This window comes from Entelurus aequoreus, linkage group LG04 (assembly GCF_033978785.1).
Source record: "Entelurus aequoreus isolate RoL-2023_Sb linkage group LG04, RoL_Eaeq_v1.1, whole genome shotgun sequence".
NCBI classification, from domain to species: domain Eukaryota; kingdom Metazoa; phylum Chordata; class Actinopteri; order Syngnathiformes; family Syngnathidae; genus Entelurus; species Entelurus aequoreus.
The window spans coordinates 1330612-1350792 of NC_084734.1; the positions used below are offsets into that span (position 1 = coordinate 1330612).

Genomic DNA, 20181 nt, shown 5'->3' on the forward strand with positions numbered 1-20181 from the left:
TGACACGCAGCAACTAATGCAGACAGGAAGTTGACGTGGTGAATGACACGCAGCAACTAATGCAGACAGGAAGTTGACGTGATGAATGACACGCAGCAACTAATGCAGACAGGAAGTTGACGTGGTGAACGACACGCAGCAACTAATGCAGACAGGAAGTTGACGTGATGAATGACACGCAGCAACTAATGCAGACAGGAAGTTGACGTGATGAATGACACGCAGCAACTAATGCAGACAGGAAGTAAGTCGGCGTTTGAAACTTACTGAGCGGTGAAGACGTGACTGCAGGATCGCCGCCTCCCTGGAATCCAGCCAACGCTTCTGTGGCGGGGGGGGAGGGGGAGGGGCGAGGGAGGCCTGGATGTGGAGGAATGGTGACAGCGGCGACGGCGACAGCAACCACTGGAGAAATCTCTTAGGCTGGGGGAGACACCTATAGAGGAACACAAGGGTCAGAGATGGTCAAAGATGTGACAAAAGGAGACACCTATAGAGGAACACAAGGGTCAGAGATGGTCAAAGATGTGACAAAAGGAGACACCTATAGAGGAACACAACGGGTCAGAGATGGTCAAAGAAGGATCAGAGATGATCAAAGAAGGGTCAGAGATGGTCAAAGAAGGGTCAGACATAGTTAAAGAAGGATCAGAGATGGTCAAAGAAGGATCAGAGATGATCAAAGAAGGGTCAGAGATGGTCAAAGAAGGGTCAGACATAGTTAAAGAAGGGTCAGAGATGGTCAAAGAAGGATCATAGATGGTCAAAGAAGGGTCAGAGATGGTCAAAGAAGGGTCAGAGATGGTCAAAGAAGGGTCAGACATAGTTAAAGAAGGGTCAGAGATGGTCAAAGAAGGATCAGAGACGGTCAAAGAAGGGTCAGAGATGGTCAAAGAAGGGTCAGAGATGATCAAAGAAGGGTCAGAGATGGTCAAAGAAGGGTCAGAGATGGTTAAAGAAGGGTCAGAGATGGTCAAAGAAGGATCATAGATGGTCAAAGAAGGATCAGAGATGATCAAAGAAGGGTCAGAGATGGTCAAAGAAGGGTCAGACATAGTTAAAGAAGGATCAGAGACGGTCAAAGAAGGGTCAGAGATGGTCAAAGAAGGATCATAGATGGTCAAAGAAGGATCAGAGATGATCAAAGAAGGGTCAGAGATGGTCAAAGAAGGATCAGAGATGGTCAAAGAAGGGTCAGAGATGGTCAAAGAAGGGTCAGAGATGGTCAAAGAAGGATCAGAGATGGTCAAAGAAGGGTCAGAGATGGTCAAAGAAGGGTCAGAGATGGTCAAAGAAAGGTCAGAGATGGTCAAAGAAGGATCAGAGATGGTCAAAGAAGGGTCAGAGATGGTCAAAGAAGGGTCAGAGATGGTCAAAGAAGGGTCAAAGAATGGTCAGACATGGTCAAAGAATGGTCAGACATGGTCAAAGAAGGGTCAGAGATGGTCAAAGAAGGGTCAGAGATGGTCAAAGAATGGTCAGACATGGTCAAAGAATGGTCAGACATGGTCAAAGAAGGGTCAGAGATGGTCAAAGAAGGGTCAGAGATGGTCAAAGAATGGTCAGACATGGTTAAAGAAGGGTCAGAAATGGTCAAAGAAGGGTCAGAGATGGTCAAAGAAGGGTCAGAGATGGTCAAAGAAGGGTCAGAGATGGTCAAAGAAGGGTCAGAGATGGTCAAAGAATGGTCAGACATGGTTAAAGAAAGGTCAGAGATGGTCAAAGAAGGGTCAGAGATGGTCAAAGAAGGGTCAGAGATGGTCAAAGAAGGGTCAGAGATGGTCAAAGAAGGGTCAGAGATGGTCAAAGAAGGGTCAGAGATGGTCAAAGAAGGGTCAGAGATGGTCAAAGAAGGGTCAGAGATGGTCAAAGAATGGTCAGACATGGTTAAAGAAGGGTCAGAGATGGTCAAAGAAGGGTCAGAGATGGTCAAAGAAGGGTCAGAGATGGTCAGAGAAGGATCAGAGATGGTCAAAGAAGGGTCAGAGATGGTCAAAGAAGGATCAGAGATGGTCAAAGAAGGGTCAGAGATGGTCAAAGGGTCAGAGATGGTCAAAGAAGAGTCAGAGATGGTCAAAGAAGGGTAAGAGATGGTCAAAGAAGGGTCAGAGATGGTCAAAGAAGGGTCAGAGATGGTCAAAGAAGGGTCAGAGATGGTCAAAGAAGGGTCAGAGATGGTCAAAGAAGGGTCAGAGATGGTCAAAGAAGGATCAGAGATGGTCAAAGAAGGGTCAGAGATGGTCAAAGAAGGGTCAGAGATGGTCAAAGAAGGGTCAGAGATGGTCAAAGAAGGGTCAGAGATGGTCAAAGAAGGGTCAGAGATGGTCAAAGAAGGATCAGAGATGGTCAAAGAAGGGTCAGAGATGGTCAAAGAAGGGTCAGAGATGGTCAAAGAAGGATCAGAGATGGTCAAAGAAGGGTCAGAGATGGTCAAAGAAGGGTCAGAGATGGTTTAACGCACCTCATTTGTGGATTAATCAAATCAATCAATCAAATTATTGCTTTGAATCACTTTGGCAACCATAAATTGTTGTTTGGGGTAGATTATTGTCTGTACTTTATTATTATACAAAGCCCAAAAGCAGTGAAGTTGTGTAAATGGTCAATAAAAAGAGAATACAACAAATCCTTTTCAACTTATATTCAATTGAATAGACTGCAAAGACAAGATATTTCATGTTCACACTCAGAAACTTTCTTCTTTTTTGCATATATTAGCTCATTTGGAATTTGATGCCTGCAACATGTTTCAAAAAAGCTGGCACAAGTGGCAAAAAATAGTGAGAAAGTTGAGGAATGCTCATCAAAGACTTATTTGGAACATCCCACAGGTGAACAGGCTAATTGGGAACAGGTGGGTGCCATGATTGGGTATAAAAGCAGCTTCAAGGAATTTAGGGATTTCACCATCTACGCTCCGTAATATCATCAAAGGTTGAGAGAATGTGGAGAAATCGCTGCACGTAAGCCATGATATTACACACCTTGGATCCCTCAGGCGGTACTGCATCAAAAAGCAACATCAATCAGTGTGTAAAGGATATCACCACATGGGCTCAGGAACACTTCAGAAAACCACTGTCAGTAACTACAGTTGGTCGCTACAGCTGTAAGTGCAAGTTAAAACTCTACTATGCAAAGCCAAAGCCATTTATCAACAACACCCAGACACGCTTCGCTGGGCCCGAGCTCATCTAAGATGGACTGATGCAAAGTGGAAAAGTGTTCTGTGGTCTGACGAGTCCACATTTCAAATTGTTATTGGAAACTGTGGACCAAAGAGGACAAGAACCATCGGGACTGTTCTAGGGTGAAAGTGTAAAAGTCATCATGTGTGATGGTATGGGGGTGCATTAGTGGCCAAGACATGGGTAACTTACACATCTGTGAAGGCACCATTAATGCTGAAAGGTACATACAGCTTTTGGAGCAACATATGTTGTTATCATGGACGCCCCTGCTTATTTCAACAAGACAATGCCAACTTCATAGTAAAACATAGTAATTAACAATGTATAAAAAGGCAAGCGTGCCTAAAACACATGAAGCTAGGACTTAGCATAAGCTATGGCATGAAACCAACACTTGGCATAAACTTTGAATCAGACATGACCTTTGAATCAGACATGAACTTTGAATCAGACATGACCTTTGAATCAGACATGAACTTTGAATCAGACATGAACTTTGAATCAGACTTACTTGGCATAAAGGCTGTGACGCAGGCCGACTGACTGGCAAAGACCAGCTTGAATAATGCCTCTGATTAGTGCTCGGGAAGCAGGTGAGCACTAATCAGAGCCAGGTGAACACAATGAGTAACCATGGTGACAAAACTAACAAGGAAGTGCAAGCAGGAACTGTGGAGTCTTAAACAGAAAAGAACATCAAACATGATCCAAAGCACAGATCATGACAAGATGAGCCAATATCAAAGTATCATCATTGAATGAAGACACCAAAGACTTCATTGATATTAATTATGTTCACTAACAGAGAAGAGTTAATATTGCATGTAGATTTTAAAGAAGAAAGAGCTTTTAGCACATGAACATGAGATCAAAAACAGTCATTTACACTCATGAATATCATACAAATAATATTTTACAATCTCATTAATATCACACAAATAATATTTTACAATCTCATGAATATCATACAAATAATAATTTACAATCTCATGAATATCAGACAAATAATATTTTAAAAGCTCAAGAATATCATACAAATAATATTTTACAATCTCATGAATATCATACAAATAATAGTTTACAATCTCATGAATATCATACAAATATTTTAAAATCTCATGAATATCATACTAAAAATATTTTACAATCTCATGAATATCATACAAATAATATTTTACAATCTCATTAATATACAAATAATAGTTTACAATCTCATGTCATACAAATAATATTTTAAAATCTCATAAATATCATACTAAAAATATTTTACAATCTCATGAATATCATACAAATAATATTTTACAATCGCATTAATATACAAATAATATTTTACAATCTCATGAATATCATACAAATAATATTTTACAATCTCATTAATATCATACAAATATTTTACAATCTCATGAATATCATACAAATAATATTTTACACTCTTGAATATCCTACAAATAATATTTTACAATCTCATTAATATACAAATAATATTTTACAATCTCATTAATATCATACAAATAATATTTTACAATCTCATTAATATCACACAAATAATATTTTAAAATCTGATGAATATCATACAAATAATATTTTACACTCTCTTGAATATTCTACAAATAATATTTTACAATCTCATTAATATACAAATATTTTACAATCTCATGAATATCATACAAATAATATTTTAAAATCTCATAAATATCATACAAATAATATTTTACAATCTCATTAATATACAAATAATATTTTACAATCTCATGAATATCATGCAAATAATATTTTACAATCTCATTAATATACAAATAATATTTTACAATCTCATGAATATCATACAAATAATATTTTACACTCTCATTAATATCATAAAAATAATATTTTACACTCTCATGAATATCATACAAATAATATTTTACAATCTCATGAATATCATACAAATAATATTTTACAATCTCATTAAAGGCCTACTGAAAGCCACTACTACCGACCACGCAGTCTGATAGTTTATATATCAATGATGAAATCTTAACATTATAACACATGCCAATACGGCCGGGTTAACTTATAAAGTGACATTTTAAATTTGCCGCTAAACTTCCGGTTCGAAACGCCTCTGAGGATGACGTATGCGCGTGACGTAGACCGGGGAACACGGGTATGCCTTCCACATTGAAGCCGATACGAAAAAGCTCTGTTTTCATTTCATAATTCCACAGTATTCTGGACATCTGTGTTCGTGAATCTGTTTCAATCATGTTCATTGCATTATTGAGAAGGAAGCCGAGCAAGCAAAGAAGAAAGTTGTCGGTGCGAAATGGACGTATTTTTCGAACGTAGTCAGCCACAACAGTACACAGCCGGCGCTTCTTTGTTTACATTCCCGAAAGATGCAGTCAAGATGGAAGAACTCGGATAACAGAGACTCTAACCAGGAGGACTTTTGATTTGGATACACAGACGCCTGTAGAGAACTGGGACAACACAGACTCTTACCAGGATTACTTTGATTTGGATGACAAAGACGCAGACGTGCTACTGTGAGTATGCAGCTTTGGCTTTTTTTTGCGTATGTACGTAACTTTTTTAAAATATATAAGCTTTATGAACCTTGGGTTAGGTGAACGGTCTTTTGGGCTGAGTGATTGTGTGTGTTGATCATGTGTTTGAATTGTATTGGCGTGTTCTATGGAGCTAGGAGCTAGCAGAGGAGCTAGGAGCTAGCATAACACGTACCGTACCGTACGTGCGCGTCACGTACGTAACTTTTTAAAAATATATAAGCTTTATGAACCTTGGGTTAGGTGAACGGTCTTTTGGGCTGAGTGATTGTGTGTGTTGATCATGTGTTTGAATTGTATTGGCGTGTTCTATGGAGCTAGGAGCTAGCAGAGGAGCTAGGAGCTAGCATAACACGTACCGTACCGTACGTGCGCGTCACGTACGTAACTTTTTAAAAATATATAAGCTTTATGAACCTTGGGTTAGGTGAACGGTCTTTTGGGCTGAGTGATTGTGTGTGTTGATCAGGTGTTTGAATTGTATTGGCGTGTTCTATGGAGCTAGGAGCTAGCAGAGGAGCTAGGAGCTAGCATAACAAACACGCAGGTGTTATTATGCAGGATTAATTTGTGGCATATTAAATATAAGCCTGGTTGTGTTGTGGCTAATAGAGTATATATATGTCTTGTGTTTATTTACTGTTGTAGTCATTCCCAGCTGAATATCAGGTACCGTGAGTATGCAGCCTTGGCTGCTAAACATTCGATAACTTGACCGTATGTGCGCGTCACGTACGTAACTTTTTAAAAATATATAAGCTTTATGAACCTTGGGTTAGGTAAACGGTCTTTTGGGCTGAGTGATTGTGTGTGTTGATCAGGTGTTTGAATTGTATTGGCGTGTTCTATGGAGCTAGGAGCTAGCAGAGGAGCTAGGAGCTAGCATAACAAACACGCAAGTGTTTTTATGCAGGATTAATTTGTGGCATATTAAATATAAGCCTGGTTGTGTTGTGGCTAATAGAGTATATATATGTCTTGTGTTTATTTACTGTTGTAGTCATTCCCAGCTGAATATCAGGTCACCCCCGCCTCTCACAGCATCTTCCCTATCTGAATAGCTTCAACTCCCCACTAGTCCTTCACTTGCACTTTACTCATCCACAAATCTTTCATCCTCGCTCAAATTAATGGGGAAATTGTCGCTTTCTCGGTCCGAATCTCTCTCACTTCATGCGGCCATCATTGTAAACAATAGGGAACTTTGCGTATATGTTCAACTGACTACGTCACGCTACTTCCGGTAGGTGCAAGCCTTTTTTTTATCAGATACCAAAAGTTGCAATCTTTATCGTCGTTGTTCTATACTAAATCCTTTCAGCAAAAATATGGCAATATCGCGAAATGATCAAGTATGACACATAGAATAGATCTGCTATCCCCGTTTAAATAAAAAAAATTAATTTCAGTAGGCCTTTAATATACAAATATTTTACAATCTCATGAATATCATACAAATAATATTTTACAATCTCATTAATAAACAAATAAAATTTTACAATCTCATGAATATCATACAAATAATATTTTACAAAAAATTGTTGATTAAACACAATTGTTGACTAAATAAAATTGTTGACTAAGTACAATTGTTGACTAAACACAATTGTTGACTAAATAAAATTGTTGACTAAACACAATTGTTGACTAAATACAATTGTTGACTAAGTACAATTGTTGACTAAATACAATTGTTGACTAAATAAAATTGTTGACTAAATACAATTGTTGACTAAACACAATTGTTGACTAAATACAATTGTTGACTAAACACAATTGTTGACTAAATACAATTGTTGACTAAATAAAATTGTTGACTAAATACAATTGTTGACTAAACACAATTGTTGACTAAATACAATTGTTGACTAAATAAAATTGTTGACTAAGTACAATTGTTGACTGAACACAATTTTTGACTAAATAAAAATGTTGACTAAACACAATTGTTGACTAAATACAATTGTTGACTAAATAAAATTGTTGACTAACTACAATTGACTAAATAAAATTGTTGACTAAATCTGCTGTTCACATTGACTTTACATGATGTAGATGTAGATGATCTATATCCACTGTACACATTTACATTACATTATGTAGATGTAGATTATCTATATCCACTGTACACATTGACTTTACATGATGTAGATGATCTATATCCACTGTACACATTGACTTTACATTATGTAGATGTAGATGATCTATATCCACTGTACACATTGACTTTACATTATGTAGATGATCTTTATCCACTGTACACATTGACTTTACATTATGTAGATGATCTATATCCACTGTACACATTGACTTTACATGATGTAGATGTAGATGATCTATATCCACTGTACACATTGACTTTAGTATCTAAATGTTTGGGTAGAAATGTATTAACCAAAGGCAGTTTTCTTTCAAGTCATATAGAAATGTATTAGAGTGGTGTCTACTTTATGGAGGAATGTAGTTCATTATTTAAGTGGCACCCAATGTTATTACAAAAGTATTGATTTTGAAACGAGAATCGATTCTGAATTGAATCCCCCAAGATTCAAACCGTGTGGTCCCCAAAGATTCTACTTTGCCACCCTTGAAAAATACCAGTACTTTTTTTCCACCCGCATGCTGCCGTGCGGTGGTGATGTACAGAGCCTGGGCCCCTGTTGAGTGTGTCAAAGCGCTTACAAGCAGAAACAGTGTGGAGAGGGAAAAAATGACCAAGAAATGGACGGTAAAGGTGACGTTTTAAAGATGGAAGCGCCGCGAAGGTACCAGAAGGTACCAGAAGGTAAGAAAAGTTGGTTTTGAAACAAAACGCCAGATAATATGTCTCCTATAGGTGCCATTTTGGGGTCTTTATACACACCATAATAATACTGTGTTGAAGCACAGTACGTCCGACTATGGTAGCTGTAATGTTCTGGGTTGCATCAAGCGGTGTGACTTTGTCGCTTACCAAAGTTGAAATAAAACATTTTGACAGCTTTTTGAGCGCTGTGTGTGATGTTCTATATTTTCAATGAAACATCAAAGTTTTGGTGTTGCTTTCTTACGGGTACTTGCTAGCGTCATTCATTGAACAGGGGGCATCAACCTGCAGTCCAAATGTACTGTATCTCTTATGTGTGACTGCCATCGCCCTGGTCACACTTATCATTACACCGTATACTAAATACAATTGCATGGAGGTGGGTAAGCACAGCCAGAATGAATACGTACATAAGGCGCACTTTGGAGAAAAGGGAAGTATTTTAAGGCTAGACTACTGCAACGCACTTCTTGTGGGGATCCCCAGCAGGAACATCCAGAAGCTGCAGTACTTACAGAATAGTGCTGCTAGGACACCTAACCCCAGCAAGTACATCCAGAAGCTGCAGTACGTACAGAATAGTGCTGCTAGGACACCTAACCCCAGCAAGAACATCCAGAAGCTGCAGTACTTACAGAATAGTGCTGCTAGGACACCTAACCCCAGCAAGAACATCCAGAAGCTACAATACGTACACAATAGTGCTGCTAGGACACCTAACCCCAGCAAGAACATCCAGAAGCTGCAGTACTTACACAATAGTGCTGCTAGGACACCTAACCCCAGCAAGAACATCCAGAAGCTGCAGTACGTACACAATAGTGCTGCTAGGATCCTGATGAGAGTGCGGAAATACGACCACATCTCACCAACTCTCAAATCCCTTCACTGGCTTCCTGTTCCACTCAGGATTGAATACAAAGTCTCCCTACTAACCCACCAGTGCCTCCATGGAAATGCCCCCCTCTACCTCAAAGAACTGCTCACCCCCAAATCCTCCACACCACACATCCGCTCTGGACAGACTAACCTCCTCCAACCTCCGAGGACAAAGCTACGAACAATGGGAGACCGGGCTTTCTGCTCCACCGCTCCCAGTCTGTGGAACGCTCTCCCTGACTACCTGAGGGCACCACAGACTGTGGATGCTTTTAAAAAAGGCTTAAAAACCCTTCTTTTTTTTTTTAAAAAAAGCCTTTTTTTAGATATATGCATACTAGTTTTAGCTATTAGGCCAGGGGTCACCAACGCGGTGCCCGTGGGCACCAGGTAGCCCGTAAGGACCAGATGAGTAGCCCGCTGGCCTGTTCTAAAAATAGCTCAAATAGCACCACTTACCAGTGAGCTGCCTCTATTTTTTAAATTTTATTTATTTACTAGCAAGCTGGTCTCGCTTTGCTCAACATTTTTAATTCTAAGAGAGGCAAAACTCAAATAGAATTTGAAAATCCAAAGAAACATTTTAAAGACTTGGTCTTCACTAACTGACAAAGAAACAGATAACAAATTTGGTGTCCAGTTCAAAGTGTGACATGATTTATTGAAAAATTTGTGAGTTGACTTTTGTATTTTACATGAGTTATTATTTACATCCAAGATGGCTGCGCTTCAGAGCAGCGGCTTCGTGCGAGCGCTCCTGGAAGTGAGAGCAAAAATACCCCTCAATTCAGTCAATTTCATGGCTGGCTCACAGCGTGTTCACTCCGTGATCACTTACGACCGACTTACAATTCTGGATGTGGAGAGATCGGGCCATTTTGGGCTGATAGATGCGTGTACGATGGACCTGCTCGCTAGCTTGGGAATTCTTCGCGAGCTACATCCAGCAGTGGCCTTTGAAGCAGCGGCGTCGACTACCAGCGGAGACGGTCAGCGAAAGAGACGTAAGCGGTGCGCTCGGAAGCAGAAGCGGGGGTGTCGGGCGGGGCTAACAACAAAGCTAAATGCTTTGTTGTTAGCGGGGCTAACGAAAAAGCTAAATGCTAATCCACAAAGAAGCGCTAATAAGGAGTCTGTTAAGCTAAAACTAGCCAGCGCCAGGCTGGATAATCCCTGCACACATAGCAATTCTTCTAGAATAATATACAACTCACATAATGTTTTTTCTGCGTCAGAGGTGGACATGCATTTTACTGAGGTGGCAAACAATCTAAAAATTCCTGTCATATCAATTCCTAGATATGGTCGAAATTATTTAAAGTGCACTATGCATAATAAACGTAACATTATTAATATTGCTACTACGGATACTTTCAACAAAAACTCCTCAAAACAGCCCACTACCTATAATATGGGCTTTTTAAACATAAGGTCATTGTCTTCCAAAACGTTATTAGTTAATGAAGTCATCAGAGACAACAATCTTGATGTCGTTGGTTTAGCCGAGACCTGGCTCAAACCAGACGAATTTTTTGCGCTGGGTGAGGCGTCTCCTCCTGGCTATGCGGGAACGCATATTGCCCGCCCCATTAAAAGGGGTGGGGGTGTTGCACTAATATACAACAAAAACTTTAGCCTTACCTCGGACCTAAATAATAAATATAACTCGTTTGAGGTGCTCACTATGAGGTTTGTCACACCGCTGCCTCTCCACCTGGCTGTCATCTACCGCCCCCCTGGGCCCTATTCGGACTTTATCAATGAATTTTCAGAGTTCGTTGCTGATCTAGTGACGCACGCCGACAATATAATCATAATGGGAGACTTTAACATCCATATGAATACCCCATCGGACCCTCCATGCGTGGCGCTCCAGACTATAATTGATAGCTGTGGTCTTACACAAATAATAAATGAACCCACGCATCGCAACGGTAATACGATAGATCTAGTGCTTGTCAGGGGTGTCACCACCTCTAAAGTTACGATACTCCCGTACACTAAAGTAATGTCCGATCATTACCTTATAAAATTCGAAGTTCTGACTCATTGTCAACAAACTAATAATAATAATAATAACTACTATAGCAGCCGCAACATTAATACTGCCACAACGACGACTCTTACTGACCTACTGCCTTCAGTAATGGCACCTTTCCCAAATTATGTGGGCTCTATTGATAACCTCACTAACAACTTTAACGACGCCCTGCGCGACACCATTGATATTGTAGCACCGCTAAAGCTAAAAAGGGCCCCTAAAAGGCGTACCCCATGGTTTACAGAAGAAACTAAAGCCCAGAAATTATCATGTAGAAAACTGGAACGCAAATGGCGTGCGACTAAACTTGAGGTTTTCCATCAAGCATGGAGTGATAGTTTAATAACTTATAAACGCATGCTTACCTCAGCTAAAGCTAAATATTACTCAAATCTCATCCACCTCAACAAAAATGATCCTAAATTTCTGTTTAGTACAGTAGCATCGCTAACCCAACAAGGGACTCCTCCCAGTAGCTCCACCCACTCAGCAGATGACTTTATGAATTTCTTTAATAAGAAAATTGAACTCATCAGAAAAGAGATTAAAGACAATGCATCCCAGCCACAACTGGGTTCTATTAACACAAATATGACTGTATATACGACGGACATTGCCCTCCAAAATAGTTTCTCTCTCTTTGATGAAATAACATTGGAGGAATTGTTAAAATGTGTAAATGGGACAAAACAAACAACATGTTTACTTGACCCAATTCCTGGGAAACTTATCAAGGAGCTTTTTGTTTTATTAGGTCCATCAGTGTTAAATATTATAAACCTATCACTTTCCTCTGGTACTGTTCCTCTAGCATTCAAAAAAGCGGTTATTCATCCTCTACTCAAAAGACCTAACCTCGATCCTGACCTCATGGTGAACTACCGGCCGGTGTCCCACCTACCGTTTATCTCGAAAATTCTCGAAAAAATTGTCGCACAGCAGCTAAATGAACACTTAGTGACTAACAATCTCTGTGAACCTTTTCAATCCGGTTTCAGGGCAAATCACTCTACGGAGACAGCCCTCGCAAAAATGACTAATGATCTATTGCTGACGATGGATTCTGATGCTTCATCTATGTTGCTGCTTCTTGATCTTAGCGCCGCTTTCGATACTGTTGATCATAATATTTTATTAGAGCGTATCAAAACGCGTATTGGGATGTCAGACTTAGCCTTGTCTTGGTTTAACTCTTATCTTACTGACAGGCTGCAGTGTGTCTCCCATAACAATGTGACCTCGGACTATGTTAAGGTAACGTGCGGAGTTCCCCAGGGTTCAGTTCTTGGCCCTGCACTCTTTAGTATTTACATGCTGCCGCTAGGTGACATTATACGCAAATACGGTGTTAGCTTTCACTGTTATGCTGATGACACCCAACTCTACATGCCCCTAAAGCTGACCAACACGCCGGATTGTAGTCAGCTGGAGGCGTGTCTTAATGAAATTAAACAATGGATGTCCGCTAACTTTTTGCAACTCAACGCTAAGAAAACGGAAATGCTGATTATCGGTCCTGCTCAACACCAACATCTATTTAATAATACCACCTTAACATTTGACAACCAAACAATTAAACAAGGCGACTCGGTAAAGAATCTGGGTATTATCTTCGACCCAACTCTCTCGTTTGAGTCACACATTAAGAGTGTTACTAAAACGGCCTTCTTTCATCTCCGTAATATCGCTAAAATTCGTTCCATTTTGTCCACAAGCGATGCTGAGATCATTATCCATGCGTTCGTTACATCTCGTCTCGATTACTGTAACGTATTATTTTCGGGCCTCCCTATGTCTAGCATTAAAAGATTACAGATGGTACAAAATGCGGCTGCTAGACTTTTGACAAAAACAAGAAAGTTTGATCATATTACGCCTATACTGGCTCACTTGCACTGGCTTCTTGTGCACCTAAGATGCGACTTTAAGGTTTTACTACTTACGTATAAAATACTACACGGTCAAGCTCCTGCCTATCTTGACGATTGTATTGTACCATATGTCCCAGCAAGAAATCTGCGTTCAAAGAACTCCGGCTTATTAGTGATTCCCAGAGCCCAAAAAAAGTCTGCGGGCTATAGAGCGTTTTCTATTCGGGCTCCAATACTATGGAATGCCCTCCCGGTAAAAGTTAGAGATGCTACCTCAGTAGAAGCATTTAAGTCTCATCTTAAAACTCATTTGTATACTCTAGCCTTTAAATAGACTCCCTTTTTAGACCAGTTGATCTGCCGTTTCTTTTCTTTTCTTTTCTACTCTGCTCCGGGGTGGACCGCTAGCCTGTCCATCAGATGGGGACATCTCTACGCTGCTGACCCGTCTCCACTCGGGATGGTTCCCGCTGGCCCCACCATGGACTGGACTTTCGCTGATGTGTTGGACTTTCACAATATTATATCAGACCCACTCGACACCGAGGATGTCGTTGTGGCTTGTACAGCCCTTTGAGACACTAGTGATTTAGGGCTATATAAATAAACATTGATTGAATGATTGATTTGTACAAACATGGTGCAAAGTAATTCATGACTTGTTAAAAAATGTTAGTGGCTAGCTAGTTAAAATGGGATATTGTGATTTCACAAGACTGTCTTAGAAGTGATCATTTCAAAATGTTCAATTTTAAAAATGTGCACAAAGTGTAGCATATTGATATTTATCTGTTTCTATATATATTTATTGTGAGAAATCATTAAGATGATCAGTGTTTCCACAAAGATAAATATTAGAGATGTCCGATAACATCGGCCTGCCGATATTATCGGCCGATATATGCGTTAAAATGTAATATCGGAAATTATCGGTATCGGGTTTTTTTTTTGGTTTTTTTTTATTAAATCAACATAAAAAACACAAGATACACTTACAATTAGTGCACCAACCCAAAAAACCTCCCTCCCCCATTTACACTCATTCACACAAAAGGGTTGTTTCTTTCTGTTATTAATATTCTGCTTCCTACATTATATATCAATATATATCAATACAGTCTGCAAGGGATACAGTCCGTAAGCACACATGATTGTGCGTGCTGCTGCTCCACTAATAGTACTAACCTTTAACAGTTAATTTTACTCATTTTCATTCATTACTAGTTTCTATGTAACTGTTTTTATATTGTTGTACTTTCTTTTTTATTCAAGAAAATGTTTTTAATTTATTTATCTTATTTTACTAATTTTTTTTAAAAAGTACCTTATCTTCACCATCCCTGGTTGTCCAAATTAGGCATAATAATGTGTTAATTCCACGACTGCATATATCGGTTGATATCGGTATCGGTTGATATAGGTATCGGTAATTAAAGAGTTGGACAATATCGGAATATCGGATATCGGCAAAAAGCCATTATCGGACATCCCTAATAAATATCATTAATTATTAATAATAACATAGAGTTAAAGGTAAATTGAGCAAATTGGCTATTTCTGGCAATTTATTTAAGTGTGTATCAAACTGGTAGCCCTTCGCATTAATCACTACCCAAGAAGTAGCTCTTGGTTTCAAAAAGGTTGGTGACCCCTGCACTAGGCTGTTCTAGTTTTTATTTGATTATCTTTTTATTTTTTTAATTATCTTTTTATTATTTATTTTTGTAATACACTGTAGCACTTTGAGGTTGTTTACTCAATGTAAAGTGCTTTTTACACAAAAATATGTTATTATTATTATTTTTATTATTAAGTGCGCCTTATAGTCCAAGAAATAAGCTGTTAATGCTGAAATGACAGCTTTAACCTTCCCCAGCGTGTTCCTCAGGGGGATGTGGTGTCCCTCAGGGGGATGTGGTGTCCCTCAGGGGGATGTGGTGTTCCTCAGGGGGGCGCCCTTTAGCTCTCTTCACTTTCAATCAAACATTCTCACCACTTTTGTCAATGAATGAAAAAGCTTAAATGAGTTTTGTCTTTGTATTTGTGTTGTGCATGAAGCCAGTGTGCTGGCACAAGCTGCAACATCTTGGTGGGCTGGCAGGAAACAACCAGCGTGTGTCTGACAGCAAACATGTCGCTGCAGAAAGCTGCTAAGGTGGCCAGAGAAAGAAATGTGGAGCGCCTCCTTGGAGGTGACGAGGCAGGCAGGCCAGGCATGAAAGTTGAATGTGAAGCAGCGAGTGATTATACTTTTATGGCATATTCCTGCGTGGCACACGAGTGTTTACTCAGCGCTGAATGACAGAATAGTTCATGGCTTTAATGGGCTCCATATGCTAACTTGATGTGTGGCGTCCCCCGAGGGGTTGCCAGTTGAATCACAAGCAGGCAGCCGGCTGAGTGACACTTTCCATCTGCTGGGCCGACAGCCGCTTCACACCCTGCCTTCTATGCAGCAACAAAATGCCTCCTAAACACCCTGCCCTCCAAACACACCCTGCCCTCCATGCAGCAACACACCCTGCCCTCCATGCAGCAACACACCCTGCCCTCCACGCAGCAACACACCCTACCCTCCACGCAGCAACACACCCTGCCCTCCACGCAGCAACACACCCTGCCCTCCACGCAGCAACACACCCTGCCCTCCACGCAGCAACACACCCTGCCCTCCACGCAGCAACACACCCTGCCCTCCACGCAGCAACACACCCTGCCCTCCACGCAGCAACACACCCTGCCCTCCACGCAGCAACACACCCTGCCCTCCACGCAGCAACACACCCTGCCCTCCACGCAGCAACACACCCTGCCCTCCACGCAGCAACACACCCTGCCCTCCACGCAGCAACACACCCTGCCCTCCACGCAGCAACAAAATGCCTCCTAAAGAGTCTTCCATCCAACAATTTCAATCTAAGTCCTCAAAATGTCTGAAATTCTCCTACAATGTCATCAAAAGTCTTATTCTACAACACACACTGCAAGAAGTCAGTGTTCAAAAACAACAACAAAATATGTACAAAAATGGGGGGTATTTTACTTGAACTAAGCAAAATGATCTGCCAATAGAAAAAACAAATATGAGACCTTTTTGCTCAATATGTTAAAAAAAACATTTTTCAATGAAGTAAATGCTAGTGCAGGGGTCGGCAACCCAAAATGTTGAAAGAGCCATATGGGTGAGGGCGGACCTACGTCACTTCCGCCTACCAATCCCCTAGCAACCGGGAATTGGTTGAAAACAAACCAGCTCACAGCGAACACAGCATTGACAGAAAAAGCATTTAACGAGCGTTGTGGCTTGGAAGTCGGCGTTAAATCCTTCATTTACGCATTTTTACTTATTCGCATATCGTGTGAAAAAACGAAAATGTATTATTTGCGTCAGACTCGTCTCAGTGAACTTTAAAGCTTCTCAGGCTTAGCTTAGCTTGCTAGTTAGCTTAGCCTGCGCGCTACAAAGAAAGAGACGCGGAAGTTATCAACAACAAGATCAAGTGTTAGTGTATAAAATATTGAGAGATTTGAGGGCTACATGTATTGTTTAAGTACAACTGTTCTTCGCCAGGTGTTCTTTGGCCGCCCTGGCTTACGTTTTCCCGGTGGTGTCCATCTTAACGCTGCCTTTGGTATCCTCTCGTTGTCCGGTTTTCGAAAATAGCTAGCTAGGCTATAGACTATATAGCAGGGGTCACAAACCTTTTTGAAAGCAAGAGCTACTTCTTGGGTACTGATTAATGCGAAGGGCTACCAGTTTGATACACACTTAAATTGCCAGAAATAGCCAATTTGCTCAATTTCCCTTTAACTCTGTTATTATTAATAATTAATGATATTTACACTTAATTGAATGGTTTAAAAGAGGAGAAAACACAAAAAAAATGACAATTAAATTTAGAAACATAGTTTATCTTCAATTTTGACTCTTTAAAATTCAAAATTCAACCGAAAAAAAGAAGAGAAAAACTAGCTAATTTGAATCTTTTTGAAAAAATAAAAAAAAGAATTTATGGAACATCATTAGTAATTTTTCCTGATTAAGATTAATTTTAGAATTTTGATGACATGTTTTTAATAGGTTAAAATCCAATCTGCACTTTGTTAGAATATATAACAAATTGGACCAAGCTATATTTCTAACAAAGACAAATCATTATTTCTTCTAGATTTTCCAGAACAAAAATTTTAAAAGAAATTCAAAAGACTTTGAAATAAGATTTAAATTTGATTCTACAGATTTTCTAGATTTGCCAAAATATTTTTTTTGAATTTTAATCACAATAAATTTGAAGAAATATTTCACAAATATTCTTCGTCGAAAAAACAGAAGCTAAAATGAAGAATTAAGTTAAAATTGATTTATTATTCTTTACAATAAAAAACAATACATTTACTTGAACATTGATTTAAATTGTCAGGAAAGAAGAGGAAGGAATTTAAAAGGTAAAAAAGGTATATGTGTTTAAAAATCCTAAAATCATTTTTAAGGTTGTATTTTTTCTCTAAAATTGTCATTCTGAAAGTTATAAGAAGCAAAGTAAAAAAAATAATGAATTTATTTAAACAAGTGAAGACCAAGCCTTTAAAATATTTTTCTTGGATTTTCGTATTCTATTTGAGTTTTGTCTCTCTTAGAATTAAAAATGTCGGGCAAAGCGAGACCAGCTTGCTAGTAAATAAATAAAATTTTAAAAATAGAGGCAGCTCACTGGTAAGTGCTGCTATTTGAGCTATTTTTAGAACAGGCCAGCGGGCTACTCATCTGGTCCTTACGAGCTACCTGGTGCCCGCGGGCACCGCGTTGGTGACCCCTGCTATATAGTATAAACCGCATGTTATTTTTGTACAACAACAACTTCAGCTGTCGAACGTTATAAGGTAAAAATTCAACAAGTACAACATTAGCACGGACGGTATAGCCAAGTTGTGGTTAAGAAGGTGGATTTTTGTTCCTTATATTTACCAGAAACGAAGTGATCCGAACACACGACCCGGGCCTTTGGGGGACTCCAGTGAGAACCGTCCTCGTTTTCCCGGTGTAAAGCTGCGAGCCATTTGTCTCGTCTCTGTGGGCTTTTATCGCGCTTTGGCAGAACAAAATACAACCTTTGTTTTCCCTGTTTCCAGTTGTGGTTAGCACAACCAAAAACAACACAGTTTTTCGGCATTTTGGAGGCGGAATGACGGGTTTAACCAGCGTAGGTCGACAGGTTAAAGAGTAATGGCGACAGTTTGTTTTCAACGCCAGTCTCGTTGCTGAGGCTCGAAGAACCCGTATGTAGCTCAGTTGCCCGGATGTCTGCCCTCACCCATAGGACCAAAAAAAAAAAATCTGTCTGGAGCCGCAACAAATTAAAAGCCATATTACATACAGATAGTGTGTCATGAGATATAAATTGAATTAAGATGACTTAAAGGAAACTAAATGAGCTCAAATATAGCTACAAATGAGGCATAATGCTGCAATATGTACATATAGCTAGCCTAAATAGCATGTTAGCATCGATTAGCTTGCAGTCATGCAGTGACCAACTATGTCTGAGTAGCACTCCACACAAGTCAATAACATCAACAAAACTCACCTTTGTGCCTTCACGCACAACGTTAAAAGTGTGGTGGACAAAATGAGACAGAAAAAGAAGTGGCATAAAACACGTCCTAGAAAGTCGGAGGAAGTTATACTTGTAAACAAACTACGGTGAGTTCAAGGACCGCCAAAATTAGTAGGACAAAACTGCGCTCGCCAAATACTCAAATCAGTGAAGCTGAAGCATGTTTAATATAAACAGTGTGCTTTATAACAATTAGGGAGGTTTGCGTCATGTTTTTCCTCCTACGGACACCATATTAAAACAAAAACTTTTTTTTTTCCCTCATTTTTCATAAATTTTTAAAAAAGCTCCAGAGAGCCACTAGGGCGGCGCTAAAGAGCCACATGCGGCTCTAGAGCCGCGGGTTGACGACCCCTGTGCTTGTGCCATTATCTTGACATCATGATATGCACTCCACATTTATTTGTATTGTAATTTTGAAGAAATGTTGTCCAACAAACATTTGACATCAAGCAAGAAAACTTTTCTATGGCAAGTCTTAAAAAATGTCTCTTCTGATGTTTGCTTTCAATGAGTTTACACTATTTTGCTGTATTTTTATTTAGCTTAAGCATTTTGTTTTTCAGAGTGAATGAACTCCTAGAAGATCACACGAGTCATTCTGGTCCTTTGACCTTCCTTTTCTTGTCTTTGTACTTTTTGTCTGTAAGGACGTGAAATAGTCTAAATCATCTTCATTGAGGTTTTTTAAAAAGTCTTAACTTTGAGACCAATGATATATACAATAATAATTATAATGATGTTGTCCAATAATATATACAATAATAGTTAGACTTATGTTGTCCAATAATATATACAATAATAATTATAATGATGTTGTCCAATAATATATATAATAATAATTATACTTATGTTGTCCAATGATATATACAATAATAATTATACTTATGTTGTTCAATAATATATACAATGATAATTATAATGATGTTGTCCAATAATATATACAATAATAATTGTAATGATGTTGTCCAATAATATATACAATAATAATTATACTTATGTTGTTCAATAATATATACAATAATAATTATACTTATGTTGTTCAATAATATATACAATAATAATTATACTTATGTTGTTCAATAATATATACAATAATAATTATACTTATGTTGTCCAATAATATATACAATAATAATTATAATGATGTTGTCCAATAATATATACAATAATAATTATACTTATGTTGTCCAATAATATATACAATAATAATTATAATGATGTTGTCC

The 20181-nt window shown here is 38.9% G+C and overlaps 1 protein-coding gene across 3 annotated transcripts in view; it reads right to left on the bottom strand.

The window, feature by feature from the left end:
* Positions 1–20181, bottom strand: part of drp2 (dystrophin related protein 2) — a 299389-nt gene that overhangs the window by 278633 nt on the left and 575 nt on the right. The window contains exons 1-2 of one of the 3 annotated variants that reach the window (XM_062043975.1): positions 18923–19037; positions 268–436 (exon numbers count right to left, since the gene is read on the bottom strand). The gene's annotated coding sequence lies outside the window, so the exon portion shown is untranslated. Of the gene's footprint in view, positions 1–267; positions 437–18303; positions 18572–18922; positions 19038–20181 lie in introns of those variants that run through there. The other 2 variants (XM_062043974.1, XM_062043976.1) reach the window with 2 other exon arrangements.